Genomic DNA, 12,079 nt, shown 5'->3' with positions numbered 1-12,079 from the left:
GAATAAGAACAACAACCGTAATTGAAACTTGGAAATTAATCAAACTTGAAAACTTAAAATAAGAAATTACATTAAAATAAAAAATAAACTACAATTGAGAAAAACATAAAGGAAAATTTAGCAAAAGAGTTTTGTTACAACAATTGAGAACTAAAAAGGAAAACTAAGAGAATTTGAGGCAGAGAAGGGAGAGGAGCTCTAGAGAGATGTTTGAGAGCTCTCCACCTTAGGGTGTGTTTGTAAGCTTGGAGAACCTCACTATTTATAGGCCTAAGGAAAGTAAAAATATGAATTGAGTATTGCATCTACCTACAACACCCACTTCACCAACTTTACCTAACTTCCCCACCAAAAACAATTAGCTCATGCAACATTGCAGTCTTCTTGTGGGCTCGTTTTGGGTTTGTTCCTCCATTCATAAAATTCTGGAAAAATATGTGTCCTGAAGATCTTTGTCTAATATTTTCAACCATATGTAGCCCAGCTCAAGGAAAAATCGGAAAGACCTACAAATGTCATTTTTGGCATAGTATCGCAGATGCTGCCGAATTTCACCTTAAACTACCAAAACTTGCATAACTTTCTCTAGAAGACTCGGAATCATGAACCGTAAAATGATCTAGAAACTAGACTTCCACATCTTTCGAATAATGTATGGCTCATTATCTAGTTCTTCTTGAGCAAGTACAGTCCAATCCGTGAAGTTGACTGATCTGCAGACATAGTTTTGAGCTAACTTGACTCCAAAATGCATTAAATTAGTCCCAAAGCGTAATACACTAAAACAAACACAAAAGAGATTAAAAGTATAAGTTTAACTTAAAAACATAACAAAATCAAAATCTAGAAGGATACAAAATGATATGTAATTATGCACTGATCACGTATACAAGGAGTTGGCTCCCTTCGACATAGTTTGGAGCTCTAAAGAGGGGAAGATGTCTGGTTGCGTTTAGTTCCGGTTTGGCCAGTGCAGGACTATGAATTTAGTGGGTATGATGCTATGATTTTCTTCGGGTTGCCCCGAAGATGTGGAGAAGTGGTCATGTTTCTTAGTTTTGTTTTAGACTAATAATTTTCAAAAACTCTTTAGGAGTTTGCTGTGATTTGTTTTATTTATAATTTTTATTTCTTTTTAGCTTTTGGCTTTCGATATGGATTTGCCGTTTATGCCGTTGCACGATGGATTTGTATTGTAGGTTTGAGCACATGTGCTTCTGGTTTCTGGATTTGGGATTTAAGCATTGTTTGGGTTGTGCGTGATTCTCTCCATATCAATTCAACACGTTATTGTGTTTGGTCACTGGAGAAGATTTACGCATATTTGGCACATAATTGCTTTGTACTTTTTTTATTCATCAATAATATACTATCGCTTATTTTCAAAAAAGATAAATAGTTATATCTTCTTACATGTCTTTTTATTTTCTCAAATAAAATCAAATGGATAAATTTAATAACACAAAATATTATACAATTGAAATATTCTTAAAAAGATCTTTAAAAAGAGACTAATTTTGAACATATTTGAACAAAAAATTTAATTTCATGCCAAACTTGTATATTTAGATTTGTTTTTTCAAAAGTACAAGTTAAAAAGTTTAGTATGCACTCTTCACATGCATTAATAGTTGTATTAACGGTATAATGCATTAATTGTTGTATTTTTTTTTCTATTTTTTATTGGCATATGGGTCCCATAGTTAGCCTATTGCAATTCAATAGAGGGTTCATCACCACATAGCACCCTTTATTGCAATTGCATTTATTGCAATGAACTAAAATTGCATTGATCTTAACTATTACAAATGCTTTGAGAGTTGTGTGTGAAGGCTATGGAAAACCAAGAAAAGTTCCTCATGCCTACTCACTTTTCTTCTTTCTTTCCTAATAAGCCCTTTAAAAAATAAAAATAAATAAACGTAGTCACTTTTCTTACAATAATGCTAGGGACATTAAATTTGTACACTAAATTTGAGTCCCAAATGATGTGTCACTCGCCATATCATCACTTTAACTTAATAAAATTGCCAACATATATTATTCTAAAAAGAAAATTTTAAAAACCATGTAAGTTGATTAATCCAAAGTCTCAAACCTAATCACCACCATGTTCCACCACAACCAGTCCTACATCCACTGCACCTTTACCAGCAACTCAGCCTACCCCAAGTCAACCTTCATAGATTCGTTCAAGCAACAAAAGTGTTGTAAACAAAAATTTTGCCCAGCCATTCGCTTCCCATTTGATTTTGGTAAATGATAAAATCTTCTAAATCTTCTCTTTATATGTCGTTGTCGCTGTGGACTATTTTACCAAGTGGGCCGAAGTTTAAGCCCTAGCTACCATCACAACAGCTCGCGTTGAAAATTTCTTTTGGCAAAGTATTGTATTGTCACAGACAACAATAACCAATTTGATAATGCCAAGTTCAAGTAATTTTGCTCCAACCTCAAGATTAGATTTTGCTTCGCTTCTCTTGCCCATCCCCAATCTAACAGCCAGGTAGAAGCTGTTAACAAGATTATCAAGAAGACACTAAAGAAGAAGCTTGACAAAGCCAAAGGTTGTTGGCCTGAACTACTCTCATAAGTTTTATGGTCCTGCCAAACCACCTTTCGCACTTCCACTGGAGAAACACATTTCTCCCTTTCCTTCGGTACCAAAGCTACTGTACCAGTGGAGATTGGCCAGCCTTCATATCGAATGGCAACACATGACGCTGAAGTAAGTGATGAACAGTTGGCTCTCAACCTAGACCTCATTGACAAACTACTTCAACATGCCCACATGCATAACTTTGCTTACAAGCAACGCATTGCGAAATACTATGATTCTCATGGAAAGCCTTGTGCCTTCAAGATGGGTGATTGGGTCATGCGCAAGGTCTCCCTGGCATCTAAAAACATTGCCGAAGGTACCCTTGGCCCAACTTGGTTAGGACCCTATGAAATCATCAAGGTCTACCAACCTAGCACTTACCAGCTTCTTGATTCAAACTGCAAGCATTTGCCTCATCCATGGAATACTGACCACCTTAAATACTACTACAAATAATTATGCCTCACCTTTAGCACCTGTGTCTTCGTTTAATTATGCCTTCGGCAATTATATTTAGTATCACATGTACTTATGCCTTTTGACACCCACTTAATGAAAAGCCTAACCTTAGCTCATTTCTACTCTTTACTTGCCTTCGGCACTTACTTACGATTGTCAATTAATAAGACACTTGTTGAACTATGACAAAATATACATTCAAGTTAACCGTACTAACCTTGCCTTATGGCAAGGCAAAATATCCATACAAACCATGAGTACCATCGACACTCTCAAATTGTTCTGAATAAACATACATATTAACAAAAATAATATCAAGCCTTCAAGCTTCGATATTCCCCTCCTGGGTCCCTTCAGTAGTCTGCTCCACATCCACGGCCTGAGCATCCCCTCCAGTTTCATCCTTAGCATGGCCCTATTGGCAGGATTGTCGTCAGGAATCGATTGAGGAGGAGGCGAGCCACTGGTGTCAAAATTGATCTTCAGCGTAGGGTTAAACCTTGCCAACTCCAACTCCTAGGCCGGTTGTTTGTCCACCAGCCTTTCCAGGATGTAACTGTTCAGCCCATTCGACGATCGGTATGTCTTGATAGCCTTGACGCATGTAGCACTACTGTAACGTGCCTTTTCTGACTCTGCAAGCTTCTCCCTTAGCTCTTCAACCTCCTTAGCCAAAGCAGCCTTCTGCAACACTCGTGTTCTTCTCTCGGATGGCCTCTTGTGCTTCAACCATCTTGCCTTTCACAGCTTCCTCCAGCTTCTTCACCCTCGACATCTCCTTATTTGCCTTCGCCAAGGTCACGTAAATCTCACCGAAGGCCTATAAACAACATAACATCAAAATCCACACTACTCATACAAAAATACTACTCAATTCTCAATACTTACATATGCCGAAGAGATGATGGTCTTCTGTGCCCGATTAGAAAAAGAGGAAGTATGAGTTCTGGCCAAGTTTTCGGGATCACTTTTCACACCTTCTAGAAACACATTGACCAAGGGCACCTCTTGTCAATGCATGGCAAGGTTCACCTCTTTCTTTTTCTGACGCATTTTGGCAAAATCCACTTCATCAACACCTTCGACAAACACTTCCTCCATGCCGAACGGTAGTTTTGGTGACATTTCCAAGTCAAAGGGTGGTAGCTTCGAATCACTGCGCATTACGCTTTGATGGGCCTCCTCAAAGGCCCTTCTCTTTCCAACCAAAGCCTTAGACACTAACCCATCATCATCATCATCTCGCAGCTGTTTCCCCACCGCAAGACCTCCAGCCCCTTTTTCGGCATTTTTCGCTCGAGCATCCTTATCTTTCTCTCTCCTTTCTTTCAACCGCTTCTAATTTTCGACCTCATCAATTGCAGCAACCTTCGGCGTAAGCACCACTTTCATCATTCCCTTGACTATACCTGCCACTGTCGAAGCAAACACATTTGATTTAAAAAAAAACAACAACAACAAAAATACAAAGGAGGGGGACCAGGAAGGGAGTTAACTTACTTCCTTGCAACAGTCCTAATTCTAGCAAGTTCTTAGGCGTCACCAAATTCCTATATTGTCGATCCTTCTCAGGGAGTAGAACTCTCACCAGATTCACCTCGTATTTTTTCTCCATCGACAATGGAATATGCTTTATTGAACCTGCATCAACAAGAATATAGTTAGTTTGACATAAACACGTTTCGGCAAAATAAACTGAACAGGCACATGCAAGCATTAAAATCAATAAGTTGTGACCAAAAACCTATAGATTGAAAATGGGTAAGCATATGTATGGTGACAATCTTCCCTGGAACACACTCTCAATTGTCAAAGGCCAGGCTCCACCAATTTCTCCATGACTTTTGCGAGGACGGCATGTGCCCTATGAGGTAGCCCCTTGATCGGTGCATAAATTACATATCATTTTGTACCCTTTTAACTTATGATTTGGTTATGTTTTTGAGTTAAACTTGTGCTTTTAATCCTTTTTGTGTTTATCTTTCAGTTCATTGAGCTTTAGGTAATAATGATGGATTTAGAGAGCATAATTCATGCAATTCAAGCATGTTAAGGCCTAATTTGGATGAATGGATGAAGAGCTTAAAGACAAACTCATTTTGGCTACAGCCCCCTGCCAGTCCAGTTCCGTAGGTCATATTGCAAGCATTGTTTCAACAACCTACATAGCTCGAATGAGGCCACATTCTTCATGAAAGTTGTTCCAATGGGTGTGTACTATAACATATCCAAATTTCAGCCGCATTGGATAAATATAGAGTCTGTTACCTAGCAAACACAGAGCCATGCTCAGGATGGATTTTATCAGCGTGCAAAATGAGTTAGCAATTTGTTTCGGCCTTAACTTCTTCCTCCGACCTTGGATTGGCCCAAATAACATATGGCTGGAAAGAAGACATTCTGAACTTCAATGTAGAGTGCTTAAAGTCCTAATTTGATTAAGAGAAGCCCAAGTTGTAAGCCCTTGAAGTTGCTGGTCATGCTAACCTCAGCATGTGCTGGTTGGATGCTTGGTCATGGTGAGCTAGGTATGAGCTATCATTTCTGGTTGGAAGCTTGGTCATGGTGACATGAAGATGAGCTAGGGCTGCTGGTGGGATCTATTGGTGAAGTGCATCAACCAATTCAAGATTTTCTAATACAAGTGCATCACCCAATTTAGATTTTCTAATACAAGTGCATCAACCATTTCAGATTTTATAAAACAAGTGTTGTATGCATTAGCCATACTTAATTCAGATTTTCAGCTTCCTTAGGCCTATATATAGTGAGGTTTCCCAAGCTTGTAAACACACCCCAAGGGGGGGAGCTCTCAAGCACTTCTCTAGAGCTCCCTTCCCTTCTCTCCCTCAAATTCTCTTAGTTTCCCTTTGTAGTTCTCAATTGTTGTAATAAGATCATTCTATTAAATTTTCTTTGTACTAAATATCAAACACTTTTCCTTTATCTTCTTCTAAATTCTTCAAATACTCTCTTCTCCAAACACTTCCCAAACACTTCTCCCATTTCCTTCATCAAATTCTCTAAAGCTTTCAAACACATGTTCTTCCAAAATCCTCAAAGTTCTCAAACATCTCTCTACTTCCCTCCTCTTCCAAAAGTCTCCATGTCTCAAACACTTCACAAACACATTTCTCTTCCTTCCCTAAGTTCTCAAATTCTCCAAGTTCACAAACATCCTCCAAGTTCTCAACCACTCTCTTCCAAATTCTCAAAGTTCCTAAACACTCTCTTCCAAAATCCACAAAGCTCTCAAAACACCTCTCTACTTTCTTCTCCAAATCCTCCAATGTCTCAAACACTTCACAAACACATTTCTCTTCCTTCCCTAAGTTCTCAAATTCTCCAAGTTCACAAACATCCTCCAAGTTCTCAACCACTCTCTTCCAAATTCTCAAAGTTCCTAAACACTCTCTTCCAAAATCCACAAAGCTCTCAAAACACCTCTCTACTTTCTTCTCCAAATCCTCCAAGTTCTCAAACACTCTCTTCCAAATTCCCCATGTCTTAAACACATTCCCTTCCAAAATCCTCAAAGCTCTCAAACACATGTTCTTCCAAAATTCTCTACAGTTCCCAAACACTTTCTTCTCCCTCCTCAAAGTTCTCAAACACTTCCTTTCTTCCTCAAAGTTCTCTTAGTTTCCTTAATGTTTTCTTAGTTGTAATTTATTTTTCTTGTAATGTACATTCTTTCTTCTTGTTTTGTTCCTTTTGTTTTCATTTTTGTTTTGTGTAGGAAAATTGAATTGGATCATTCAATCACCAATCCCTGTGGAATCGACCTCGCACTTACATATGCTAAACTACCAATGGCTCGTGCACTTGCGAGTATCACAAGTTGAGGATGCAGCTGAATCCATTTTGGTGCAGCTGAATCTACGCAACAAGTTTTTGGCGCCGTTGCCGGGGATCGGTAACATTGTTTGATTCTATTTGGCTTTCCTACTTTATTTTTTTTCTTAACTGGACAATTTCAAGTTTTAAAGTTAATGACGTTAATGGACAAGTTGTGTTTGTAGTCCAACAGAAAAGGACAATTGCCCAACAAGCAAGAGAACTGGGTTTAAGTCCCAGCTTACACAACCCATTGGTGCTTGTTGCTTTGAAGCATGGAATTGGACTTGTGTTGATTTTTCCTTTTCATTTTTAGTTTTTTTTTTATATATTTCGTAATCCTTTAATTCCGTTTCAAGTTTTTGTGTGTGTTTGTTTTAGCAATGTAAATAGCTCAATAAAAATGGAGAGAGATGGCAACTTCAAAGATAGGAAGTGTGGAGTAGTGGGAGAAGTCGCGACCTCCAAATGCATCCATGCTCGACCTAATCGCTTCAAGGGGGAGTATTCCAATCTTTTCTCTTTAGTTGTTTTGTTATTATTTTAGTAATTTTAATTTTCTATTTCTTTTATTAAAAAAAAATTAAAAAGATTTTTTATATTAGCTGACTCGTGGTAACTCCAGTGAGCGTCTCCGTCAATACAGTGTCTAGGAGTTCTTTAGGCGACACCTTCGGTGTCTAAGAAGTTTGGGTTTTAAGTGGGACCTTTGTGACCCCTCCAACCTTCCCGGATCCCCTGGCTGTGTTTTCTGAGGCCCTTAACTGGTCATCCATGAGTTGCTTGTATATTTGTGTGTTTTATAAAAAAAAAAAACAAAAAAAAAAAAAAAATTTAAAAAAATTGAAATTTGAGTTTTTATTTTTTTTATCCTTGTAAATTGAAATTTGGAACTTCTTTTTTTTTATTTTTTTTATTTTTCTTTGTGTGGTCAGTTAGTTGTAAATAATAATAAATTTAAAAAAAAAATCAATTTGGAACTTCTTTGTTTTCTTTTTTTTGTTTTGTTAAGTTAGTTTATGTATTTATTTACGTGGTGTGGTTAGTTAGTTTATTTCTGAGTGTTAAAAACATATTATTTTTATTTCACTCAAACACTGCATTACAAACAAAGAAAAAAAAAAGAAGTAAAAATTTTTAAAACAAAAACAAAAACAAAAACAAAAAAAAAACAAAAAAAAAAAAGAACATTCAAATAAATTAAAAATAAAAACAACTTCTTCTTCTTCTTCTTCGTCTTCATCTTCATCTTCATGGCATGCCTCTATTATCTCTTACTTGCAGAATCTGCAGCAGCTCCACATGGTCCTCATTTTTTCTCTGCAGTGCTTCCACGTGCTGATTGGCACAGTAGAGCCGCTTCTGCAAGTCCGCCACCATAGCCTTCAAGGAAGTTATTTCCTCGCTCATCGCGGCACACTCCCGTGTTCTCGCCAGCAATCGCATACCCAAATTGGTAGCCGAGACCGCATGGAGAACAGTTAAATTATTGGACTCCTCCACCGCTGCTTTGTCAGACCTCTGTGCCACATGCAGATGATCTGTCGGTGTGAGCTTGCAGCCAATCATGCCTCCAAGCAGCGCTGCTCTGTTCGGCATTGCCTCAGAAAAGTTCGGTATTACCTCAGCAAAGTTTGAGGCCGTACCGTGATGATATGTGGAGTTTGGGAAGACATGGTTTTGAGGAGCCCTTATCTGCGCATTCGGTGGTGCAAGGGACAGTTCAAGGCTAAGATCATCAAGGTGAGTGCATGAGGATGCCATTGTTTTGTTTTTGGATTTTTTGATGTTTTTCTCTGAATTTGCAGGAAGAAATGCGGGGTACTCTTCTACTTCACCGAGATGAGTTTAAATAGACTTATACAGACGAGGGAGCCGAAAGCACTTCGGATCTCGAGGGTGCTATCCTGTGCTCTTTTCTCTCGGATCCCTTCATTTCTGGCGCAAATTGCGAGCACGTTTTTTTTTAAAAGGGAGCATGTCTACACTTTCACTTACTTTTGCCTCCCTGTTTTCTGATGTTTGTGTTTTTGCTTTTTCAGTTTTTATTTTATTTTATTTTATTTTCAATTATTTTCTTCTTGTTTGACAGGTTTCTTAATAATGTAGTTGGAAGAAGAGACAAAATTAAAGATGCGTCTTGGACACCTGGTGCAAGAATCCCAACTCTTCTTTTAAATTCTTGTTTGAATTGCGTGTTTATTTCAGTTTATTTATTTATTTATTTATTTTGTTTTTTATTTAATTAGGTAGTATAATTTAAAACTCATAGGATATTCTTTGAAGGAGCTAAATTTTTGGTAACTCCAGTGAGCAACCGCAGTCTATACAGTGTCTAGGAGTTCTTTAAGGCGACACCTTCGGTGTCTAAGAAGTTAGGGTTTTAAGCGGGACCATTGTGACCCCTCCAACCTTCCCGGAACCCCTGGCTGTGTTTTCTGAGGCCCTTAACTGGTCATCCTTAAGTTTTTCTCTTAAAAGAAGAAGCAGTTATTTGTGTATTTACTTAACTAAAAAAAAAAAAAAAAAAAAAAAAAAATCTTGTTTGGGTCTTCGTGTTTTTGTTTGATTGTCGTTCTTTAAATTTAGGGTCAATCGTTTCTTTGAGATAGCTAACGTTTTTATTTCCCAATTAAAGGAAAAAAAAAACACACATACACTTTAAAATTAAATAAAAACTGAAATCATTTCTTCTTGGCCTTCGGTGTCTCGACCATAGGAGCTTTGAGTTTGGCCCTCTGGCTGTCCTCTTCCGGGGCTTCACGCACAGCCTCTTGGGGCTCATCACTTGAGCTCCCAAAGATCGCAATCTTAGCTTGAGCGTAACTACTCTCGCGATCTGCTTGCTTGCGTTTACCCGGTCGGTCTAGGTCCTCCAGTTGCTTTCTCATGTCGCGAGAGTACAACTCTACCATCTTTGATAGATTTTTATTCTCGTCTCGCAATACTTCTAGCTGGTGTCGATTCACCTCCACAATCCTTGACCTCTCCCTTTTCAAGCTTTTTATAGCACTCTGACAATCTTCAACCATACTTCGCTCCGCCGCCAACTGAGCTTTCAGCACCTCTACCTCATGGGACTTCGCAAGTAGGCGATGACCCAAACTTGCGACACATGCTGTACTCTGCACGCTCAGTGCCAGGGCATCACTCGTGACCCGGTTGTCATCCCTTGTCCCGAACACACGTATATCTTTGGGAGTCACTAAATTTCTGCAAACTCCAATGGCAACATCGTTGTCCAGGAGTATTGAGTCATTGACAGTCACAGGCCCCCGTGCGGAGGCAAAGTAGGGCATCCATACTGGTGCTACTGCTTGGCCTCGTGTCTGAGTCGGTGGAGCTAGGTTGAGATCTAACGAAAATGGGTAGGAAGAGGCCATTTGATTTCTCACTTTTTTCTTCTTTTCTCTTTTGTGTTTCTGAGTTTGTGGTTTTGTTTTTATCCCCTTCTTTTTCCTTCTTATAGATATAGTCTTTGACAAACCCTAGCCATTGCAGCGTCTAAGCATTTCTGAATCTCCAGCATTCATCGAGTCCCACAACCTTCTCGCTTTCCAACCGTACCCAACACATTTATCTCGACGTGACCTTTCTGAACGGACGCGTTCAGTAAAGTCATCACGACTTTGTATGGCCCCGTAATTTCTGCTTGTGGAGTCTGCGGCGCCTCTATGCGTCGACACGTGGCTCCTGCTTTCTGCCCGTGACTATCCATGAGACGACATTAGGGACCACGTGCTTTCTTTTCAGAAATCCCACTTTGCGCTCATAATTCACGTTTTATCTTCTTTTTTAAAAAAAAAAAATAATAATAATAAAATGTGTGGGCTTCAGAATTCATTTTGGGTCGGTTTTTCACCTTGTTTGGGTTTCAAGGTGGGTTAATTTCATTGTGGGCTTTGGGCTTCAAATTTTTTTGGGTTTCAGAATTGTGTGATTAGGGTTTACTGTTTCATTTTTTGTTTGTTTGTTTGTTTGTTTTGTAATTTTTATTTTGGTAATTATTTTATTTGTGTATTTTAATTCTTGTGTGTTTTGTGATTTATATTTACTTTAGTACCTTTCATTTCTTGCTATGACATTGCTTGTTCCTAATTTTTAAACATTGAGGACAATGTTCATTTCTAGGTTTGGGGGTATTGGAGTTTAGCATGTAAATTTGATTTTTTTCCTTAATTTAATTTAATTTTTTTGCTTGTTTTTATTTTTATTTTATTTTGTTTGAGTCTTGCTTTTATTTTTATTTTGATTTTATTCACTTTCCGAACACATTTGATGAGATTGTGATAAATGTTTGCATGACTTAAATGAAAATTGGATTTCATTTTATTTTAGTGTTTTTTTTCTTTATTAAAAAAAAAAATTAAAAAAAAAAATTTAATTTGGCATTGTTCTAACATGATATGCTTGAAACCTTCTTTAAACTTGCCATTTGTTTCATAATTTTCCAATTAAAGGATTTGCATGATCTAAAGAATTGTATGAAGCATAAATTAGATTTATATAACCAACCATATAAAGTGAGCTTTTGAGCCTTGTACTTCAATTCATGAGTGTTATATACATACTCTTATTTTCTTGTCATCAAAGTTGTTGTTTGATCTCATTATTCATTGATTTGGTTGAACACTTAAAAGTCATTCATTCTTATGCAATTTGATTTCATGACATTTAAGAAGTGATATTAAGGCCCTCTTTGGATCGTTTGTGCCTTTCAAGCTAACCTTATGCATGCTTAAGCATGATTTTCCATTGTTAACCATTTTGAGCCTACATGTAAACCTTTTCTTTCATTTACCAATTTTATTTCCTCGCCTTAGCCCGAAAAACAAATATTTACCTTTCTAAGGAACTCATGAGCTTTAATTGGGATGTGTTTTTCATACTAAGTTTGGGAATGGGTGTTACATTTCGAAGAAAAAAAAAATCACACAATTGGTGAAAGAAAAGAGAAAATTTAAGTGGTGGTTGATTGAAATTTCATTTTTGGGCCTTCAAAATAAATTGGTGTTTGTTCAATTAAAGGAAAGGAGTATCAATTAATGTAAATGAAGGTATAAGGAGTTTTGATCATGTAAAAGAAAAAATCTAATCGTGATGATTCGAAGTCTTGTAAACAATTATTTTATGCTCTTACATTGCGAGTTCCTTGGACTTTGTATTATCCATACCTTTCAT

Source organism: Prunus avium, chromosome 8, assembly GCF_965620075.1.
Source record: "Prunus avium chromosome 8, drPruAviu1.hap1.1, whole genome shotgun sequence".
Taxonomy (NCBI): Eukaryota; Viridiplantae; Streptophyta; class Magnoliopsida; order Rosales; family Rosaceae; genus Prunus; species Prunus avium.
Note: the sequence above shows the minus strand (reverse complement) of the source record.